This window comes from Anopheles funestus, chromosome 2RL (assembly GCF_943734845.2).
Source record: "Anopheles funestus chromosome 2RL, idAnoFuneDA-416_04, whole genome shotgun sequence".
NCBI classification, from domain to species: Eukaryota; Metazoa; Arthropoda; class Insecta; order Diptera; family Culicidae; genus Anopheles; species Anopheles funestus.
This window is the reverse complement of record NC_064598.1, coordinates 8,617,501-8,639,589: the sequence shown is the minus strand read 5'-3', so window position 1 is coordinate 8,639,589 and position 22,089 is coordinate 8,617,501. Positions and strand designations below refer to the sequence as shown.

The 22,089-nt window shown below is 43.1% G+C and overlaps 1 protein-coding gene across 7 annotated transcripts in view; it reads right to left on the bottom strand.

Annotated features, from left to right (window-relative positions):
- LOC125764682 (sodium/calcium exchanger 3) overlaps positions 1-22,089 on the bottom strand; it is a 122,347-nt gene that overhangs the window by 73,834 nt on the left and 26,424 nt on the right. The gene's annotated exons all lie outside the window — the stretch shown is intronic.

The following is a 22,089-nucleotide window of genomic DNA, read 5'->3' as shown; positions in this document are numbered from 1 at the left end:
CAGGTTGCCAACGCAAACATGGCGTGGGTCTAAGGGATTTACTCGATTTGGGTATGTTGAACGGTTTCGCACAACAAATGCGCGCTTAACCAAACCAGGGTCATATGTTGGTCGGCAGGCATGACATTCCGATGGACGTGCGAGGTGTGCGTGTTTGCAAAATAATAAGTGCTGAACTTCGCGTCATGCCACTCCAACAACAACAGGTGAATCGGTCGATTAAATTTGTTAGGAGCTTCCCTTTCAGGCGGTGGTTTATGAATTTCTATTCCATGGCGTGAGTTGATTAAAGTGCAATATCAACTTGATGGCATGTGCGATGTATAGTATCGTTTCGGTAACGCCGTGGAAGAATTAATTACGTTTGTTTTTTGTAATAACTCACGAGTTTTCCTTCGAATAAATTTATGGCGATAAACAAGTAACTTACCTGGAAAGAGAGAGAGAGAAAAGGAAGAAAATGTTTTAGTAAAGAAAATCAAACATTGTATCATATGTGATAAGGAAAATTTAGAGATTGTTTTATATAAATGAAACTCAAATAAATTTCCATAAAAACTTACTCAGAGTGATTAAACGAACAAAAATAAGTTCCTTTATATTGACACTTTCAGTACCGAAGGAAATATTTATTTTTTCGTTGGGATTTTTGCTTCATTTTTGCTGTCAAATTAGGATTTCATCGTAACCACAAAAGCCCATTCGTACACCGACTAGCTGAGTGTTTCCAAAACCACAAAATTAGTTTAACATGGCATCTTAGTTTCACTGTACGGTTTTAACGTTGCTTTGCGGTTGAGCAAGTGGATTGCAGCTAATTGAAATTCGGAAGCAAAACCCCGTTCATCATTTGTGGATGATTGATTGAAGGTAAAACCACAAAACGACGCCCGGGATGGACGAATCCCATCCGTTCCGTTGCCGGCGCGAGGGTCGAGAATGGCGTGCGAATGGTAAACTGTTGCCTTGTGCTTGTGCCGGATGTTGCAAATTAATGTAGTGCAAATTATTTATCATGGCGTTTGTCAATCAATCACACCGTTATGGAAGGCAATATGTTTACTCGTGAGGGAAAGTATAAGACAAAGAAATTCGATGCATGGATTGAAAAAGCTTTTAAATTATGTATATTTATATAATTTGTATTATTTTACAATACAAGGAAACTTTAAACGTTTGCTGTATACAGTTAACCCATCTTTATCCTTAATAAAGTAGATATTAGTAATTAAAAGAATATATATTGCTACTTTGTATAATTACAGCAAAACAATTTGAATTGAAATAAAAGAAAAAAATATTTTTTTACAAATGGTACGAAGAATACTGGAAACATAAATAATTTGTAGCATTTAGACATCTAACCAGAATTATTGAATAAAACCACCAGGCGCCTCCATTGGGCTCACCAAACTTGATTAAGTTTTAAAGAATAAAAAAAAAATCAATAAATAGCAAACAAAAAACACGATAAAATTGTTTATATATACTGTTGTACTGTAAGAAACATTTCTACAAAACATTCGCGTACCAACACTAGGCACACAGTTTAAAATACGCTTAACGTTGACCTGCTCCGTGACGCGGCAGCTGTTGGCTTTTGCAAAGCAACATTATGAACTGCTCCAAAACAACCCCTCGAGCAAACATGGGATCAACAACACCAAAAAAAAAAACACAAACAAACAGTCCAGCATTTCGTTCCACGAAAATATCGTAGCATTCAACAGGTCGTCCAGACGGATCGGTGTTGAACGGTTTCATATTTTATTCAACGCATCCGTTCGGGTAGCACTTTATTAAAATATATTTGTTTGCCTTTTCCCCATGCCAGTACGGTGGCAGTGACCACCTGTCGGAATTGGTAGGTGTGAGCGGGCCAAGCTAAAAGCGCATAGCCGCTTTAATGCTCCATAATTATACTCATTGGCCACATTAACCGTTAGCACCTGACGTGACCCTTTTGAACGGGGAATGGGTATGAGATTTGTTTCATCAAAGGCCTGTATCGACAGCTGCTTATAAACAGTGACCCTTTTGTTGAGATTGTTTACAGCTTTGTGTGCTTGATTGGCTTTAATAAGGATACATTTTTTTTAAATCGGGATTTATTTTCCCATCAACTAAAGATATCAGCTTTAAAACCAAAACAATCAAACAAACGCTGTCAAGAGAAAGATCAAATTTTGATAAACACTTTACTGATTATCGACAGGTGCCTGTGGATTGCTAGCCCGATCCGGTGTTGTTTGTACACACTTTAAAGACATCATCTATCGTCACCGCACCGTCGTCTAGCTGTGAGGTAAATTTCCGCCTCAACCGAAAGCATCAGATGATGTTGATCTAAAGTGACTGATGATGATGTACTGGGAAATAAAACGAATGAACAAACACAGCACATCAGCATCAGTAGTAAATCCAACTGGAACGGAAGATTGCAAGGACAATCTCAAACGTGTTTAAACCTTCACATTGACTTCTCCCGGTCGGCACTGTTTCTGTTCCAGCAAATCGTACTAAATCTTTCTCTCTCTCTCTCTCTCTCTCTCTCTCTCTCTGTCTCGGTAGTTATCGTGCTGCCACACTCCCACCTGGACGAAAACCAATTCGATGCTGGTTTTTTTTCTCGTATTCTCCCAGCACGTTGCTAGACAAGAGCGATACTTCACAACACGCTGACGATGACGCCTCGCTTCCGGCTGTTTCCGGCGAGAAAGTTAGATTACCTTTCGCAGAATCACGCGCAGCTTGGTGAACTTGCAGGATGAAGGATGAATGTAGCCGCCGGGCTTGGGAAGTTTCTCAGAGGAGGTGAAGGAAATTTACCAAAACAGTTAGGAGGGTGCTATGTCACCATCGGACCAGGGAATGATTTTCATGCTGCCAAGCTACCAAAAACTCTTTAGACGAACTGTCTTGCCAGTTCGTCAAAAGCCTCTGAACTGGAAGTTGACAGCGTTACAACATTTTTCGCGTACAACAAAACACACAAACACACCTTTGGCAATTTGGCTTCGGGCGATTTGGATGACGTGGAAGAGACACACACACACACTGGGTGACTGAGTATTTTTTTTCTATCTCGCTTGAGTATTTTGATGAGCAGAAATTAACTAAGGAATTGTTGGAATGGTGCGTGGTAAAAATTGTGGCACGTAATTACAAAAGTGACAAATACTGACACCTTATCGCACCGATGGAGTTTGATATCGTTTGATGAAGAAAAAGGAAAGCAAAGCTTGTTGTTGTGAAGCGAAACCATTAAGGAGAAGATGGTGGAAAAATGTTATCCACTTAACAGTGTTTACATCCAGCAAATCGCACAGAAAGGACAAGCTCAGTTGTAATTAACTTGAACCGCTTTTCTCTGCTAATGGACACGGAATTCGTTCTTGTCGTTGTCGTCCCGATTCCATGTGGAATGTACAACATCAAAAGAATAAGCTAGCGAGAATGATGCACCTTTAGTCTGTGTCGGCTTCTGTCCACTAAACGGAGTCATTAGAGCAAAAGCACAGGTGTGATTCATGTGTCTAAGTGAATATACCCATACACACAGCACAACACAGCCGTCGGATTAGTGAGAAGAATTTTATCACCTTTGCCCGAGTCGTTGTGCAATCACTTGCCCAGGCTTTTGAACGTTCCCATGTGCCACCGTTGAGCTATTAGGAGCTGCTTTTCTACACTATTTGATTAACTATTTAACCGTCGAAATCGAATCAATGAATCACGGACGGTGCGAACACGATGGAGATGGAAATCGAAAGCATTAAACCGCAGCCCTGTAGCAAGTGCTTGGCAACCCGTGGCACCGGCACAGAAAGCCGCCCGGTTGAGGTTGTGTATCGATGTCAAGCACCGACCGTAACAACACACTTCCGTCTGACGTGATGAATATTTGATGCACGTGAGAATCCTGCTCTTGCTGCTGCACCCTTTTCGCTCCATTTCGCTGCCGATGTTTGGCTCGATTTACCATCGTTCAATTATGCAGCCTGATGCTATCATGCCACACCGTGGCAGACCGTGAAACTGACTCCGATGGGCCCTTTCGTTGGGTTACGATTGCCGATAAAGGAGTGTTTTTTCTCCTTCAATTGTGCTGGGAAAATCCGATTAGGTAAGCCAACCCATCACGATGCTGTTCCGCGTTGCAGCGTGTAATTGTGTTGAGATTCCATTCCATTCCCGCACATACTGCAGAACGTGTGAGACTGTGAACCCATTGAGCCCGGGGAAATTGTGATACAAGCGTCAGTAAGAGATCGGAAATGAATTATTAAGCGAACATGCAAATGGGAAACGGTTTAAAATTTCCCATGGATAGAAAGCACCGATTTGTTGGAAACAGGCGTCGAAGGTGTTTTAAAAAGAAAGTAAAGGATATAAATCAAACGGCACAGTGATTGAGGCTGATAATCACACACTTTCCGATAACTTTTATGAATCATGTTTGATGTGAGAGTATTTAAAAAAAAATGGACATAATTTTTATAAAACACCTACTTCTACACAAACTACCTTTCTAAACATAATTTTCCCCATAACTCATCGTGTGCTATGAGTAAAAACTTTTTTGCCGAAAGTAAGTTTTGTGGAGCAAACCGCGAAGTTTGAGTGCGAAAATTTCGATGCAACCAGAGGAAATGCTCATCAAATCAAAATGCCAACGCATCCAAGTAATTAAACCGCATACAAATCGTGTTGCAATGGGCACATCCTACCATCACCACCACCACAAACGGACAGAACACTCAAGTAAATTACTTTCGGTAGAAACGGTATACCGAACCCAGTCCCGTATTTAGGGTAGGTTAAATAAAATGCCAATCAATGTCCTTCCGCTGGCCTTTCGCTTGGATGGCTGACAAATGGCGCTAGGCGCAATGAATCGTCGGGTTTGTTGTGTGAAGTTTGGTAGAATAATTATGCTAACGATAAATTTGTACAGTAATGAACATTTTGAGCAGACATCATGCAACATTAAAATATTATATTGAGTTGATTATAGGGAATACGCACGGGAGGTTTGCTTAAATAAACTTAGCTCAACGCGTTGTTTAAATGGTAATTTAATTTTCATTAGTGCTAGTACTCCATTACCACCAATTGTGGTGACATTCTGGTTCCATTGTGAGGCACGCCTTGATTGAGGAGAAGCATCATCAGCAACACATTCCTTTCCATCGCTACCGTCAGAGCATAGTTAAGCGACTAGAAAATTTCATCCCAGCGAACGGCAACGTTAGCAAACTAATGACTTTTCTCAGCTAATTTTAAATGCACTCCCCAAAAATTAAGGCCCCATTTTACTGCACCGATCCTCGCCACGATATTGCTCTCTACATTTACAAACACGTACTTCCCTCGTACGACACAATTTCGCTGTATAATTTGGCACAGTTTTTTGGCCCTCTGCGTGTGTTTGTGTTTAAAGTTTCTCATGTAGCGCTTGTTGGAGTGCCACCGATGGGTTTGTAAGCATCGCATTTCTTTTGCGCCCAGCAGTGAAAGAATATCAACGCGCCAAGTGCTAAAAGACGACCACTTCTGGCCAGGTGCCATGTCGCCCGTACGGGACCGTACTTTCGCATTGCAACCAAGCGATGGCATCGCAAACTGTTACCACACACCAGGCGCCTCCATCCCTAGGGGCGTAGCGCTACAGTTGGCGCTTGAACTACGGACCGATTGTGGATCACGTTTTTGGGAACGTATCGTGCAGGCTGTAGACCATCATTACAGATGGTTTATTCGTCATGCGAAAGATACGGCTATAAATGATGTACGGGAACTGTACGAACATGGTGCTGATGGGTCGCTCGGTGGTTTGATGCTCTGGGGTTTAGGCATAAATCAGGTTGCTTAAAAATCACAATCCCACCTAACACCGTGCTAGGTTCACGCTGCAAACAAAAGCAACATTTCACCATCACTCGCATATTTCGGGAACAAAAGGCACGCTAACCACGCTGTGAGGACATGCAGGGGTGACGAGAGGGGTGAAACCACACCACCAACGGCTCTCCCACACATGTGGTCACCTTCGCGAAAGGTCAGACATCGAATGAACGGGTTTTGTTCGCTTTGAATTCTTTCTCACCGTCTCGGCGCTAAACATTCGTTTAATGTTTTCCAAGTGACATGACGTTTCAATGGGATTGCGCTACAGGGCAATGGCGCGCGCGTATATGTGTATATCTTTCTGATACTGCTGTGTTGGTTACGCGCGTCTGGGAAACGTTACATACGCGCTAACATTAATAAGAGCGCGTGTGATAGAGTGGGCAAGAAAATAGGGAAGCGACCGAACAGGGTGGCAAACGTCAATGTCAGCAAGCTGATTGATGATTAGCATCTGATAGCGAGTGAAGAAAGTGATCAGAGTTTGGGGCTGCTGGGTGTTGCGACAAGCTGGTGAGCTAGTAAATGGGGGAAGGTTCAAGGGCACATCCTGCCATACCGAGAGGGGAAACTTAAGACGACATCTGGGGTGCGTATGGGATCTGTAGCACACACACAAAAAAACCCAGGATCGTCGGTCGGGCTCCGCGTTATTTATAGCCAAAAACCAACCACGATCACAAACCCCCCGTTGCGGTCGTTTTCAATGGGAAATGTGAGCCAGAGACTGCTGCGAGCTGTTGGAATGGAGCTGATGTCTAGTTAAATGACGACGGCAGAAGCAGCAGAAGCAGCAGCAGCCGTAAGAACCGAAACGAGTATATATCGTTATGACACGCGAACACACAAAGTGAATGTGAGAAAGAAAGCAAAACGTTCTCACAGTGTCACCGTCAGTGCGAGAGTTCCTTTCCCGTGACTGTTGGGGTTTCTCTCTGTCGCATGAGTGATGTTTCCACCTGAACTTTCTCTGTTGCAACCGACGTTGTAGGGCTGCACCATATATCGCATGTATGGCATGGTTCCATCCTCGTAGCTGTGTGTGGCAAAACGCATCAACCAAAACCAGCGGCAAAATGCAAAAGGTTAGAGATTGCAAATCGTCTCCGCGAGTGTGTGTTTGTTGGGATGTTTTTCAACCATCCACCAAACACCAGTTTGGCGTAAGATATAAAGATAAATTATTATCCCACACGCTGTTACGCTAGTGCCGAAATATGCACAACACTTCCGTACGTTTTTGCTGCACTTGCGCTTCTTACAACATTACGCGCGCCCTTGCTGTCCATATTCAAACCGGAGCTGGCCGGCGATTGGAGGGCTTCGTTTGGGGCCCACTCGGTCGGTAGCAGATGCTTCTGCCAAGTGGTGCTTATAGACCGGTAATGGGTTTCGCTGCTGGTTGCATTGAAAGTTTTCGCTCGTGAGCTTTCCCGTACATCTGTGGCTTCGCAAACTAGTTTTTCCATGCTTATCGTACGGGAAACTCTCTCGTTGACCTTCCGAAACCGATCGTTACTTTTCAAGAAGGGATAAATATAATTTTTGCCCGCAAGAAAAGCACTTTAGTTAAGGAGATTTGAACAAAATTTCTCGATTATTATTTACGAGTTTTTGGTTGTTGTTTCCGTTGGCTAGCTTTGCTTTCTCCTCAATTCCATTTTGGTTTTAAAAGTATTAAAATACAAGCAGATCCCCTTGCTTTACCCTTCAAAACGATATTTTGTAATTAGAAATCTTTTCTCATATCAACCGAATATATTTTTTTGAATATTAACACATTATACTAAAGCTAAACCTTGTTACAATATTTCCACCAGCCTATACCATAATCCAACACGTTTTCGGTCTTAATTTTACCCCAAACTACACATTCATAAAAGCTCATAAAACTTCTGTTCTCATTAAAACATCCCTAAACAAGTATTGTGTGGCGGAACGAACTTCAGTCCACCATCCCCATCCCCAACGTCTCGCATGTGGTCGTCGTCGCCACTCGTCTGCCACTCGTATACACTCCTATTGATACGAACCTGTTAGCGAAAAATGATTCGATGAACATATTCTGGTGCTTCTCATTTTACGCGATCGATAAGTTAAACCACACCGCATACCCACGCTAGACACGTTTCTACGGCATTGGCCGTGGGAATGGTGGGAAGGGGGTTTTTCGTCGGAATCGTTCGAAGAATGCCTAATTTTCACATCCCTTAGCTATAGCAATGAAACGCTATGGCGAGCATACCGAACACAGCCGAAAGCGAACGACATTTACATTGGAAGTGGTGATGCTTTTCCGGAGGATTTCCATGCTTTCCGTTGGCCCATTTGTGCTGTGTTTCAAACTAACTGTGCTGCCCCGAACAGTCCGTGAACCCCAGACAGACCAACGCGACAACGAGATCTTCAACACTTCTTCGGTTTGCTGCACACTTTTGCTGATTAAATATCGATTCCGATTCTCGTGAAGCTTGCGCCCGAAATGCTCAAACCGTCGCTGATACGGATCTTGGTTGCGTGCGAATTTACTTCCGATTCTGGCGTATGGAGAAAGTTGCTAGGTTCTGCGTACGGATACTGCGGGTTTGGCAGCGCAAGACATTCAGACAGCGGCGAACGTCGGAACGCAAGTAATTTATGCTTGCCCGGCCTTCATTTTGCCCTCCCACAAACAGAGCGTCCGGGCAGCCGGGAAACTTATTGCACCCATCATGCGTTCGCGGTGGTGTTTGGTTTGGTGTTTGGTTCCGTTTCCACGAGACAAAAGGGCGAGACGAACGAACATTTTGTTTGTATCAGGAAATAAAAAAGAATCTCACGAAAAGGAGAGTAGTAAGAAGTGGTTTTCGCTTGTTCCTTCCTCTCTATGTAGCATAGGATGAGGCCTTGGAGACCTTGGAGGCTCCATCATGACCCGAACGGAGTGCCTCCGAACCAATGTCGTGTGCTTTAAATTGATATTTATGTGTGTCTAAATGGAGAAGAAACTCTCTCGCATTTGACCTCATACTGATCGGGCCCAGTTTTGAATGAGGATTCCATCACACTCAAGGCACCGTGGAAGGATCGGCCTCACACGATACGTCGAACTTATGCAAGCCTAACGCGCGGTTGCACTTCGAACCGTGGTTCGCACGTTTAGCAGCAGTTAGGCTCATAAAAATTTATCACCACGCGTCTCCATATCGATAAGATTCATGGCATGGTCGTACGGTGGAACGTTTTTCCAAACCCAAAACCAGCCGATCGGGCTCGATCCCTTGACAACACAGCTGTTTGGAAACGCAACCGAAAACGGATGCTTCGGATGTTGAAGCAGTTTTGCTAGATTTTACAGATAGCACGATAACGTCATAAAATACGTTGCCTTTCTCCTTTCGTGCTTCGTTTCCAAGTGGAAAATGGTGGTGGAAAACTGAACGCCAAACCATGAAGCGGAGCATTAAGATACATATTTAATGCTAATGCCCATCGATTTACAGGGTGACAAAAGCTTTGATTTTGTTCTCGAACGGATTGATATGCATACTGTTTTAAATTACATTTTATCTTCTTCTTGGAGTAATGTTGGTTGAATATCAGTATGAAGATTAAAAACATTTATACCATAAAACGACGGATAAATTATGTAGAGTTTTTTTTTTGTTGGTAGTAACACAACATAAAAGTAAAGTATATTGTACCGTAAAATACGTAGAAATTTCGAGCATAAAATAGCCATCTTTTCTAGTTGGTGCTGCAGAAATGGCGCGACGCCACAAATAAACTCTTGATTGGATGCGTGCCATTGTCTGGGACATGGCCGTTAACGATTTGCGCCCACATATATAGACCCTCTAGAACAAACGTGGGGCTACGGGTTTAGCATAGTAAAACCTCAGCATCCAGCCCTCCAGTAAACGCAAGTCTCAAAGTATATCTTCACGCAACGAAATGCTTTTGACCTCCAAAATGTGTATCAAAAACACAACCAAAAAAAAAAAAGACAACCGGTGAAGACAACAAGGCGCGCACATTAGACGCCATAAAAAGTAAGCTCATTTACGATCCAGTCAGTCCTAAATGGATAAAATCCATCTGCTTGGTCCGTTGTTTTCGGCTGCTCATGGTTTTAACCGTTACTTCCGTACCAAACTTCTACCCAAAACTTCCCGAACGAGAAAATGTACCGGCGACCATGCGCCTCCATCGGATAGGGTTACCGGATCGATGACGTGCGGCGCGTAAAGCATCGCATATTTTTTCTTTTTTTCTCTCTTTTTCTCTTCTGCTATCGTTTGACCGTCAGCTAGGTGTGGCGTTAAAATTAATCCTTCATCCATTAAATTTATTGATAGGTTTCGGAAATTAAGGAAAAACGATATCCCACTCTTCTCGGTCGATAGTGCCTTCCGCGTTTTTGTGCTTCAGTGGCTCGTTTTGAGTTGATACTTTTTACGCCACCAATACAACTTCCTGCTTGAAGAGTAGAACTTGAAAATCAATATTCGTTTCCAACATTTGGTTAGAGATGTTTTTTTGCCTCAACTGCGAACTGCGAAGCAACGATTATTTCCATAATAGGATCTTTAAAAAATCCCCAGAGGAATTACTTTCCGGAGCAATGAATTGATTTCACGGCCGTTCGTTGGAATGTGCTGGACAAAGCAACGATAACCGTTTGTGCAATGCTTGCCAATTCCCATGTTAGCAATCGGTGTGCTATCAGTGCGAAAAATCCAGCAAGAAAAACTGATTCACTAAGCGATCGTTCGTGACTCCATCCATCTAAACGATTCCAATTCCCATCATTCAACCGGCTACAGGTAGAACCATTCAACCAGAAAGGATAAGAAGTGCGAGAAAAAAATCGTATCATGACTTTTACCGAAACCAGAATCAGAAACGTTTCAGAAAAGAAAAATGCTTCCACCATCAGCAGCAGTTGAGAAGGATAGAAAGAAAAAACGAACCCCAATTTCGAACCCCTTAGGCCGATGCTTTTTCATTCCTAATTCCTAAGGCTTTCCATCCTTCCATGCTTCATACGATGCTGCTTCGAACGCACCGGTACGAAATGGGTTTTTATTTAGAAGATAAATACACCTCACAAACAAAGTGGTAAAAAAAATGGCGAACTAACTTACGGCGGCGAGTCTGCGGGATTGAGACGATTGAATTTTATTTACTCTTTTAAGTGACTAAGTCTCAAATCCACTTTTGAAGGATTCTTTTGCTATTTTTTGTTTGTTTATTTTGGCTTCTTTTGAAAAACAGTTAGCAAATCAATCGAAGCTGCTGAATAGGTGAACGCGGGTTCCCAAGGTTTGTGTGTCAATTAAAGTTAAAAAAGACACATTGAGACATTCGAAAATCCCATCCAAAGTCATTCCTTTATAAAGCGCTATCATTCAGCTGCCAAATCTTAGCTACTATGCCAGCCAATATTCCAACATTGGCTATCGATTATCGTCGGACAATGTTAACTACAGCAAAGTCACCGTGCATCGTTCGTTCGCCTATGTCATTGATTGTAATGAAAGGAATAATGCTGCTCCAATTTGTTAGGAAAGGCCCCTTTGCTACCTTTCAGCGTGTAGCTTTCGTGTCGTCGTGGCGAACGAACCGAGAAAAATGGAATTGGAAAATCGATTTGAAAGCAATTTAATAAGGATGATGTACGTACGACTGGACGATATGCAAGACGTCATCGATAGCATCGAAGCAAAAAAAAACAAGAAAACGAAAATCATTTCACTTAACTTCATGCATGTCCTAGCGCACTGGTTGTTTCGTGGAACGATGAAACTTACCTGCGAAGTGAACCACAAAATGACAAAACGGTAAGTTTATCGGTCGATACGGGTGTACGGCAGTTTACAAATTCAATACCATTTTCCGTACACGGTATTGTTCTTCTGGCAAAACTGAAACCTTCTCGAACGACTTAATTTGATTTCCGTACCGCTACTGGGCCATCGTACCGATGAGTTTCTACCTTGTAGCTTGTAGCACTGTGGTTTGAATGGTTGTCATTTCTTCGTACTTGTGCTCGGTCGTTTTATCAACTTCTGGTTTGTTCATTTTCTGCCACTCAAACACATTTCCCGACTGTGAAGCATTTTCCCCGAGCTGTAGACATTTCCAAGCAGCAATTCAATCCACCATTGTAATCGATTGAGATTCAAGATTTACCGTTCAGGTAGAGATCAAGCAGCAAGCGAGGAAGAGCCATCTTTATCTGCCTTTACTCGTCTGACAATCACACCTGTTTTTCACATCGGTAGTCCACCAGGAAGGAGTTTGCAAAATTAATCATCCTTCACACAACTTCACACGAAGCGTCAATTTCATCCAATACGAGCGTTTCATCCTTTTAAGCTTGAGCCGCTTGAGAAATGTATGACTAGGCGTCTTGTCCATATTGGGCACCTAAAGACCTAGCGAAAAACCCATTAGCAAAAATTCGCAAAAGCATCGTTTATTGCCAATATCGGTGCGTACACGCTTCGGTCACGTACCCGGAACCAAGACAAACGATTGCACGGAAAAACAGTCAGCATTCCGAACACAGCATTCGGTACATTAAGTCTGGTGCTTTTGGTGGCACATCAAGCGAAAAGGTGCTTTGATTTCACACCCCATCACAGCCGAATGTGATGCCTTGCGTCAGCTTAACTGGAACGATAATGTTCGTATTAAGCACGCTTAGGAATGACCTTTCGGCCCTCGAGGGTGAGGGAACGAATGAAGAAAGGGGAAGAGAGCGAAAGGAAATTTAATCGGTGTTCGGTAAAGCGAAATATAATGATGTTGCATGATGTTCACACTGGTGACAATTTTTTTTTTGGCTCCAATTTTGTCGTGGAATGGAATTGTTGCTTCATAATCTTTTACGTGATCGGTAGGCGAAATGTAGCGAAGTGAAGAGAAAAACAATTGAAAACAGTTATTCATTTTCATTTGCGCCGGCATGTAAAGCTGCCGAAATAGATTGTTTGTAATAAAGATTGCCACGGTACAATGCCTAAGAGAAAATAAATCTTTCCTCTCTATATACCTCCATTAAGGTGCGCCAGTATCAACAGGTCAATAATATTTCTTCCCAAAAGGTAAACACAACCCACTAAATGATCTCATCGTACGAAATTGCTAGTGCATCAGTGTCTTGCAACACCACAACTATGTCACGCATATTTATGAACCGGATTTGGAGTTTGTAAAATTGTTAACATTCCAACAAAACAATTCCCCCTCCCTGAATCATATTCATACAGTACATCCTATTCATAGTCTTTGTTTCGCAAAGTACAAATAACGTAAATGACTAGTCGCGCCACTCCCACAAACCATTAGCTACTCCCACACGGGTGGGCACACGACCAAATACGGGTGCGTTTGTTTACGCTTGCGAAAGCTGGCAACAGTTTTCCGACCGACCATTTTCCCATTGATGAGCTTTTCCATTTTTCCATCAGACTCTGGCCGTTCATTAGCCGTGACTCAGCCGAACACCAACAACGGGGCCCGTAGGCGTCCTCAATTACTACTATTAATGCTGCTATTATTATGCTGTCGATGAGCGTGTGCCCGGTGACGTCAGGTGACGCTAGGTGAAGAAACTGCTTGATCCTTGATCGGTTGAAGCACCAGCAACGGTGCTGCTTGACGCTGAAGGACTGATAAACAGTTTTATAGGACGATATGGCATTCGATCGGATCGCAAAAAAAAATTGCCCTTCGTCAACACACTTTTAAAGGAAAAAAAAGAGTTGGTGAAGTAGAGTGAAATTTCACGCAGCATGCACGTGGCGACCTGTGAGCACACGTCACACCGGTTTGCGCTTCCGTCATTCCTTGGTAAAGTCGTTAATAATCTCATTAAGGTGGTTCGCCGCCGAGGCCAAACGATACAAAACGAGCAAACAAGCGTGTGTGTGTGTGGATAAAAGAAAGAGAAAGAGAGAGAGGGAGCGAAAGAGTTTTACAACTAATCGTTACATCCTCGGCGAAGGTAAAGCATCGGTGAAGGATGTTCGAGCCAACGACGTCAGCGATTGCCTTGCGATCGCCGGGTGGAAAAAGTTAGTGAGAAATCATACAGTTTCCTGCACGATTCCAAGCAGTTCTTGAGGGTGGCCTCGTAAATTATCAGTGACCCTGTTTTTAGACATGTGAAACCGCGCGTGCGACGGAGAGAGAGAGAGAGAGAGAGAGAGAGAGAAAGAGAGAGAAGGAAAGAACCATACATCCTGAGCGACATTAATGACGATGATGGAATCCTTGGGACGAAGGCGAAATCGGTGGTAGTTTTAATGACCGTTTAATGTCACGGTCGTTTACCTCAACGAGAGTACCTCTCATGGTGCGTGGTAAACAGCTGACCGCTTTTGTGTATATTAATGCTAAAGATAATAGAATAAATATTTCATCTTGAATCTCTTACATGCCTCTAGTGCTCATTCCGTTCGGCACATACATAGTTAGTGCTGAACAACAAACAATCGTTACTGGTTTTAGCCATTATCACGTAAATCTTAGATGCGCATAGATACCAGATGATGTTCGTTCAACCCTCGCTAAGAACCGCTTCTTCGCGATGCAGAGTTTCCCGACATTTTCCAGTCACCCGGACTCGAGCAAAGCATGCAAAGATAACAACACCGTACAATCGTTGTTTTTACGCCCAGTGGATGCTTGTTTTGGCGTGAGTGTTTGCTTTCGGTTCTTTACCGTACCATGCTGTACCCCGTTTGGCAACGAACTGAGTCAGCAAAACATCAATTTCGGTACCTCTTGCCCGTCACCTTGGCAAGTTAATCGATTTTGCTTGAGCACGTGTTACATCGCGCGGCCACACAAAATGAGACCATATTCTGGAGCAAAGGGTTTTTGAGTTGGGCGTGGAAATGGGGAAAAGGGGGCATAATTATTGTGTTTAAAATATTCAAAAACTATTTCGCGAGAATGCGTACAGCACAACATTGGAGGGAAGGTTTATGCATACGCGGTAACCGATTAGAGGTTTTGCCGTTTCCCGATGGCTGAATGGTGCACTGTGTGGAATATTAATTGTGATTGTGAGCCGGTAGGGCAATTTGTTACGAACACAATTTGTTACAAAAGACACAAAAACGTTTTGATAATGATGTTGCGATAATTCTACTAATGTCACTGGTAAAGCAGTTACTAAAAAAAACCCCATTACTACACTGAGCGAAAGAAAAATGGCACTAACATGTTTTAACTCGATGCCGATATAAACCGTAACTATAATAGACACTGATCATTAGAAGAGAATTTTCATTTCGAGGAAAGCTTCCGGATGATATCGAAGAGCTAGAAATAACTTCCAACGAAATCGAACAGGCAAACGATTTTCTCCTCAAAATTGTGACTGATTGAAATAATTTCATCAATACTCCAGTCGTAATAGCGTCCTTGTAATTGAGAAACAATAATTGCATTTTCAACGAAAAATGACACAATTTTATGTGGAAACTCAAAAAAAACGCCTGACAAAAACAGCGCGATGCTATTATTATTTCGCACAGTGTAGAATAAAACATAAACTGTTTTTTCTACGCTTGTAAATAATACGCCCGTGATGAATTTGTTATTTAATTATTTTCTGCACCAAATTTACAAGCCAAAATAATGAATTAGCTCATAAAAATCCATACTCGTAAATCAGTTTAATATTGTTATTGTGCTTGCTGCAGTTTATAGGTCCTGATCGAACGTAAAGCTGTCATGAGTCGAAATATCATCAGCGATGCGCTCGCTGCGTACATTTCCCCTAGTACCATTGAGTCATAGCTCTATTTTCATATCACCTCAACCGTACCATCTCGCACGGCAGTTGCTGCCGAATGCAACTTGCAGCACACAATGGAACGGACCGGTATCTCAAACGGTTTGTGCCGGAAAATGTGCGGCCCAAAAAGTTAAAATGTTCCTAATAAACTTTCCCGATGGACAGCACCAACGGGGTTGTCTGTCGTAAAGTTTCAGCACCTCGCCGAAGGTAGATCCGTTGCTGCTAGACGGTCCCCCGGAACCCACCAGGACGACTCACACTTTTCGCCCGGAATGCACGTTAATTAAATGATCACTTCAAACCTCGCTACCACTCTTGACAATGGGGCCGGATGCTCCTTTCCGACACTCGGGTGCTCGGGTGTTGTTGGTGTGCCAAAAAACCCAACCGTAGATCGTTAAACATCGCGGTCGCGGTAAACGGTTGACGCCAAAGAAAACCAAAACCGAATGAACAAAAAGGTAGTACTTCTGCAGTTGAGTGCTTGGTTTTTGTGGCTGAAACTGGGTCGAAACTGACTCCGGGTCGTTTTCTGCCGGGTAGTTTGAGGTATCACCCTTATATATCCACCCATGAGGGATATGTTGGTAGTTTGGAATATGTTCAGCAGATAATCAGATGGGTTATGTTGGTTCCTTTTCTTTTTACTGACTGCTTACAGGAATCCTCTTTCCTTTATTTTTTATTATTTAAAATAATATTTCAACCGAGCTTTTTTATTCTCCTTTTCTCCTGATTGCCTTAATGGCCGGCGTAGAAGTATATTGCTGACCCACCATCGTTTTGCCACCGTTTTATGCTGATGGTCAGCATTATTTAAATTTCACCCAAAAAAATACACTTAACAATCCCATTTCCGCAACGTCAAGTACTCCGGAGGTTCGCAACATAAATAGATATAAACCATTCATACACATAATTGCCCGGCCACACCAACGTACGCACATGTGCGTGTCAATAACAGGGTGACAATCCGTGAAACCGACACTGTTGCATCGTTTCACCCGTTCAGGGATATAAAGTAAACTGAAAATCTCGCCCCACTTTTAATCTGCGGAGTAATAAACACGTCCAGAGCGTGGATAAATGTTGTATAATTTTCTTTTACTGTGTGGAATATTTTTTTATTTTACACTGGATAGCATACTAAAATGGGCCACAACGATTTTTGGGGAAACACTTGATGTTTTCCAAAAAAAAAAAAACACCTTCCACGACCTTGACCTATCGCTGGTCTTGAAGTTGGTGCTGACCGACGTTAAATGTTTTCGGGGAGGCTTGGTTTTTGTGACAGCATTAAGTTTTATGTACTGCCCTTAATGGAGGGGCACAACATTTTTGGTATGCTTCCGAAAACGAAACGACCGATGCCCTTGAGCTATTATACTGCTGCACTGTAACTTATGCGGACCGTCATTGTCTATAATTATCCTGATATCCGTTTTGCCCGAGTGCACGTCCTAATGGGTAAAAGCACACCAATACAGTGCCGGTAGTTACTTGCCGCACGGAGATTGTCACATTATGACGGATGCCTAACGATGCCAGTCAGTCGAGGAACGGTTGTAATCATGCATTCACTGTGATCGAATATGTGTTTATGCTAGCGATGGTTTATTCACCATCCTTGTCTCGTATTCTGCGTATCCTTTAGCATTACTTGGTGTAATGAAATGTTCATGGTGGAAAATAAATATACCGTTTGTGGGCAGTGATTCGTAGATATAAGCCTTTGTTATAGGAGTTATTGGAGAGTGAAAATTGTAGTAATTTAGCTCAAAGGATTAGAACTGATTCAATGGAGAAAAGTCTAGCAAATCCAATAAAATGGTAGGTATATGAATTAAAATAAGTTCATAATTTTCTATCAAGCTTTCAAGTAAAGAAATTAATTTTTCTGGAGATATTTTCAACCTTAACTCATTCCTAAACACGCTATTAAAGGGTAACAAGATTACCAGCGATCGACAACTTACTCTCAATTTTAAAAGCGGCAGTGAAATGGTAATAAGGGCAAGAAGCAATAAATTACTGAGCACCATTTCCTTGGTGCTAAGCCGTAGCAAATGATTTGCCATTTTGCTATACAAAAACGTTCCACTTTTTGACGCCTTCGGATACCTGGCCACCTGCGCTACATTCAGCCAACGAATGATCGTAATGTGATAACAATGCAGTATTCGTTGTGTGCCGGTTGTGTGAGTGCTTGCTGGCTACCGGTATCCCCCGGTACAACCCGGTTGTGCGGGTGAATTATGTAATGAAATTAATTTCACCTTACCAAAAAACCGTACCGTACGCTGGATTCATCCCAAGACCGCAACACTCCAACAACTCCACGTCAATTTTCATTGGATTGCGTACATGTTCTGCAGCGTTACGGACACTTTCCGAAACAACGCATAACGCTACTTGGGAAGGTGTACCCTTTGTCTAGCCCTTGTTCTCTCGCTTGATTGTCGCATCTTTTCTCCACCTTCGAAACACCATATTGGGAATGGAAATTTGGAAAATTTACCCACACATGTCGGTCTCGTACATGGTGGTGCTGCTGGGGAGGGTTACATGTAGTTTCGCATGCCTAACGTCTTTAAACCGTTAACATTAGCAAAATGCGGAAAAACACCTAAGAGGTGTAGAAAAGCGATCTAGAACACCTTTTCTTTCATAGAAAGGAGAAGCAATATTGGTGTGTTTCGACTGAGCAGCATGGTGTTAAGCTCGTTACCTAGTGTTTGGTGGGAGAATCGTGTATGTAAATCGAGCTCATTCCCTTGTGTGGTGAATGAAATATAGGATGGAGAAGATTACATTTAATATGTGACATGAAATGTACGAGGTAAGCGTTTAGCAGCGTGAAAGGAGATTTGATGAATTTAATTAATCAATCTGTTCGTGTTTAATTTCCCAATTGCTTTCTAAACCGAGTCGTTGTAATCAGTGAAAGCTTAACCGTGAGTTATATAAAGTTATATATTTATACTTCATATATAAGGTTTTACAGAGCGACTACAACTGGCTAGAGGTCTTTGCATGAATAGTTCCCTACGTTAAACCTTAGTTCATAAATTAACACTAATTTTTCATATGGAAAATACAATGTAATAAATCGAGATGCTCTAGCCGGAAACATCCCTAAATGGGATACCATAAGTAACATTGATTCATAGTGTACAAAATTCTGAACGAAAAAGACCATCACCACAACCATCACCAAACCATGGGCTCATGGAAATTCACTTTCGCCCGCAGTTTGTTTCGCTTGCGCAGGATGGATGTAGCAAATTGATTTTGAAGAGTCTTTCTGCACCATCGTGTCCCCTTTTACCCATCCGGCCCAACGGTACGGCCTAACCTCATTTAATCACTGATTAGTCGGTCGTCGGTGGATGTATCGCATCCATTCAACCGCATCAGCCTAGGGGGCCGTTGAGGCCTAGGGTCCGGTTGAATGTGGCAAGGAGCTCGTAGGTTGAATTACTACGTTCCCCATTCATCCGGTGCCCCGACCCAGTGGTGCAATGGGAGAAAAATGAATAAGAGAGAGAGGGAGAGAGAGAGAAGGAATACAGCGGACGAAACGTTTCCCTGTCGTTTGTAGATGGATGGGTTTTGGGTGTGGTGGGGTGGATTTGTGTGGGGCGGTATATATTTCCACTTTTCCTCACTATACGGCCGAAGGGCTTTGCACGTAGGGCTTAAGGATTACGGGGACTACACGGTCTGGCGTGTGTAGTCGTTAAGAACGACCGGTTTGGCCTCGATTGGACATGGCACGGGACGAGACGATCGATATCCTTACCAAATGTAAGAAAGTGGAGGTCGCAACCTCTTTCCCGCGTGCACCAATCTCTCAACCCCAAACCGACGGGCTCAACGAAAGCTAAACACCGGGGAAGATGTACCGTCTTCCCTGTGGGCTAAAGTAGCATAAGGACTTGTAAAGTCGGTTCGTAGAAAATACGACATCACCAATACCAGTGCCATAAGCGATGTGCAAAAGAGAAAGCAGTACGAAAACAACACATTCGTATGAAACCACCGTTACCAACCGCCGTGGCGTCAAAGACGACTCCAAAAGGGATTCGCCACAGCACAGGACAAAGGAACGGACCGTTCCATCGTTGGGTCTCGTTCCCATTCAATGGCCGGTCACCTCACTTCCGGAGACGCAAATCGTCTTGGCCGGGTGGAAAAGCATTCCACCACCCCCCCGGCACGGAAGCAAATATTGGCAAACTTCGGGCGCGACTAGCCGCCAAGCAAAGAAAAATGATAGCAGGAAGAGCAAATGAAGAAAAATGAACATAAACATGTCATGGTACAGTTCCTGTACGGTACTGTTCCCGTTGGGACCACCTGCCTGTCGCCGTTTCGGGAAGTTTTTCCGTATTTCTGGGTGGGTGGTACGAATATTTTCCCGCACCACCACTGTTCGGTGTGGAGTTCCGGACATATCCGGGGCAAATGGGGGGTGGGGAGGGGGAAGGGGGAGATTGTTTCTTTGCACTGCGAGGTGCCAAAACCAAGTATGAGATATGACTGATCTCCGTCTGTCCGGTTTGCGTGAAGAATTGTTTGTTTATAGCCATTCCAACGCAATTGTTTCGTTCCCTTTTTTTTATAAACATCTTTAAATGAAGGTACTTGTATTCAATTTCCATTTTCTCAAAAAAACTACAATGCAATAAAGTCAAACAGAAAATTCAAATAAAAAATGTAGTCAACATTCAACAAGTGACTTGCACGATTTAACGTTTAATTGGTTCTTAAAAGGAAAGGGTTTGCTGTATTTATTGACGCATTCAACGAATCATTCCCTATCGTTTCACACCCTATGTTGCGCGATGCAATAAACCGTTCAGGTGGGAACCTGTTCCATCCAATACGACGTCTAACGTCAACTATCTCCAATCCAACACCAATCGAAATGACACCTTTGGCGGGGGGAGAAAACAACTGTCCTAGACTGTAGACTATGAATAATACATGAACTACCACTGCACTCAGTAAATTATCACCGCACAAGGGGCCAATCGGTGTTATCTCCCGGCAGGAATATTTAACGAACAAGTAATCGAATGCCATATTAGCTGAGCAGTCGTTTGTGGATGCTTACGGGGACAGTTTGGGACAGCAATATTTTTTGTCTGTTCATATTTATTAAATCGAGACTGCTTCATCACTAGGCCCGGTGGTGGTTTATGTGATAGCGGCGCTGGTCTCCACACGACAGGACGGCATATCAAACCCCATTCCGGAGCGTCCTTCCCGTACTCCGGATTGAAAATCTCGCTTACGGGTATTTAAAAGTCAAGGAAAGTCAGAATTGGCAAGACAAAGACCTCTTAAGGTGTGTAGTACCACAAAAAAGAAGCTTCAAGAATAAAAGAAAACAATATTTCAACATTAACTGTGACCAGATAAGAGTAGGAACAATAGGATGTCATAAAAAATTACAGAAATTCCAACATTTTTATCTCCTTTTTGGGAAAACAAAACCAAATTAGTCATGCGACATTTCTAACAACCAACCAGACGTCGTTTTTTGCTTTGTTTTGTGCTCGTTAAAAGTAACCCAGTAAACGGTACCGTTTGTAGGAAGCTACATAATTATGCTTTATTTTTATCAAATTGAATTAGTTCCGTTCGGTCGCTTACGAACCGCTAACGATTCGCCTAAATGAGTCCACCTTTCCCCCCCATTCTCAATCTCCCGGTTAGAACCAGACCAGACCGAAGGTAACGGTTTTTATTTCTTTTCCACCACCAATTCCAACCAGCGGAACCTTCATTGCATAAGCGCACGGTACGGGCGGCGTACCAAGGGTAATCCCGGCCTGTCAGTTTCGCTGCAATTGATTACGCTGTCACGTCAATATTTACAAGCGCGACAATTGTGGCCCATGTGTGTGACGGCGCGACCGGGTCGTATGGTGCGATGCGCGTATCGACCCGACCCCATAAAACAACACCAACCCCTGGACGTGGACGTGGCAGTGCTGGTAAGAACCGTTCTGATGTTTTCGTGTGTATACCCGATGGGGGTGGGTGGCATAGAATTGGCAAACGAATTTGACCACCGATGTACATTTCGGACCCTGGCTACGGGTGTGGTCCCGGCCCCGGTGGTGAACGCAACGAAACGACCTCGAAAATGTTCCGGCATGATTGTATCGATTTTCGTTGGCCTCCCACTTCTAGTAAATTACCAGCACCGGATGATAAAACATTCAATCCGTGCTACCGCAAACAACGCATGTACCTTGGCACAAACAACAGTGATCCACGTGGGTCAGCATTAAGCAGGTTGATGCCGCAACCGGCTATAATCGATTGGTGGCTTTTGTATCAGTTGTTGATTTACTGTGGATGGGGTT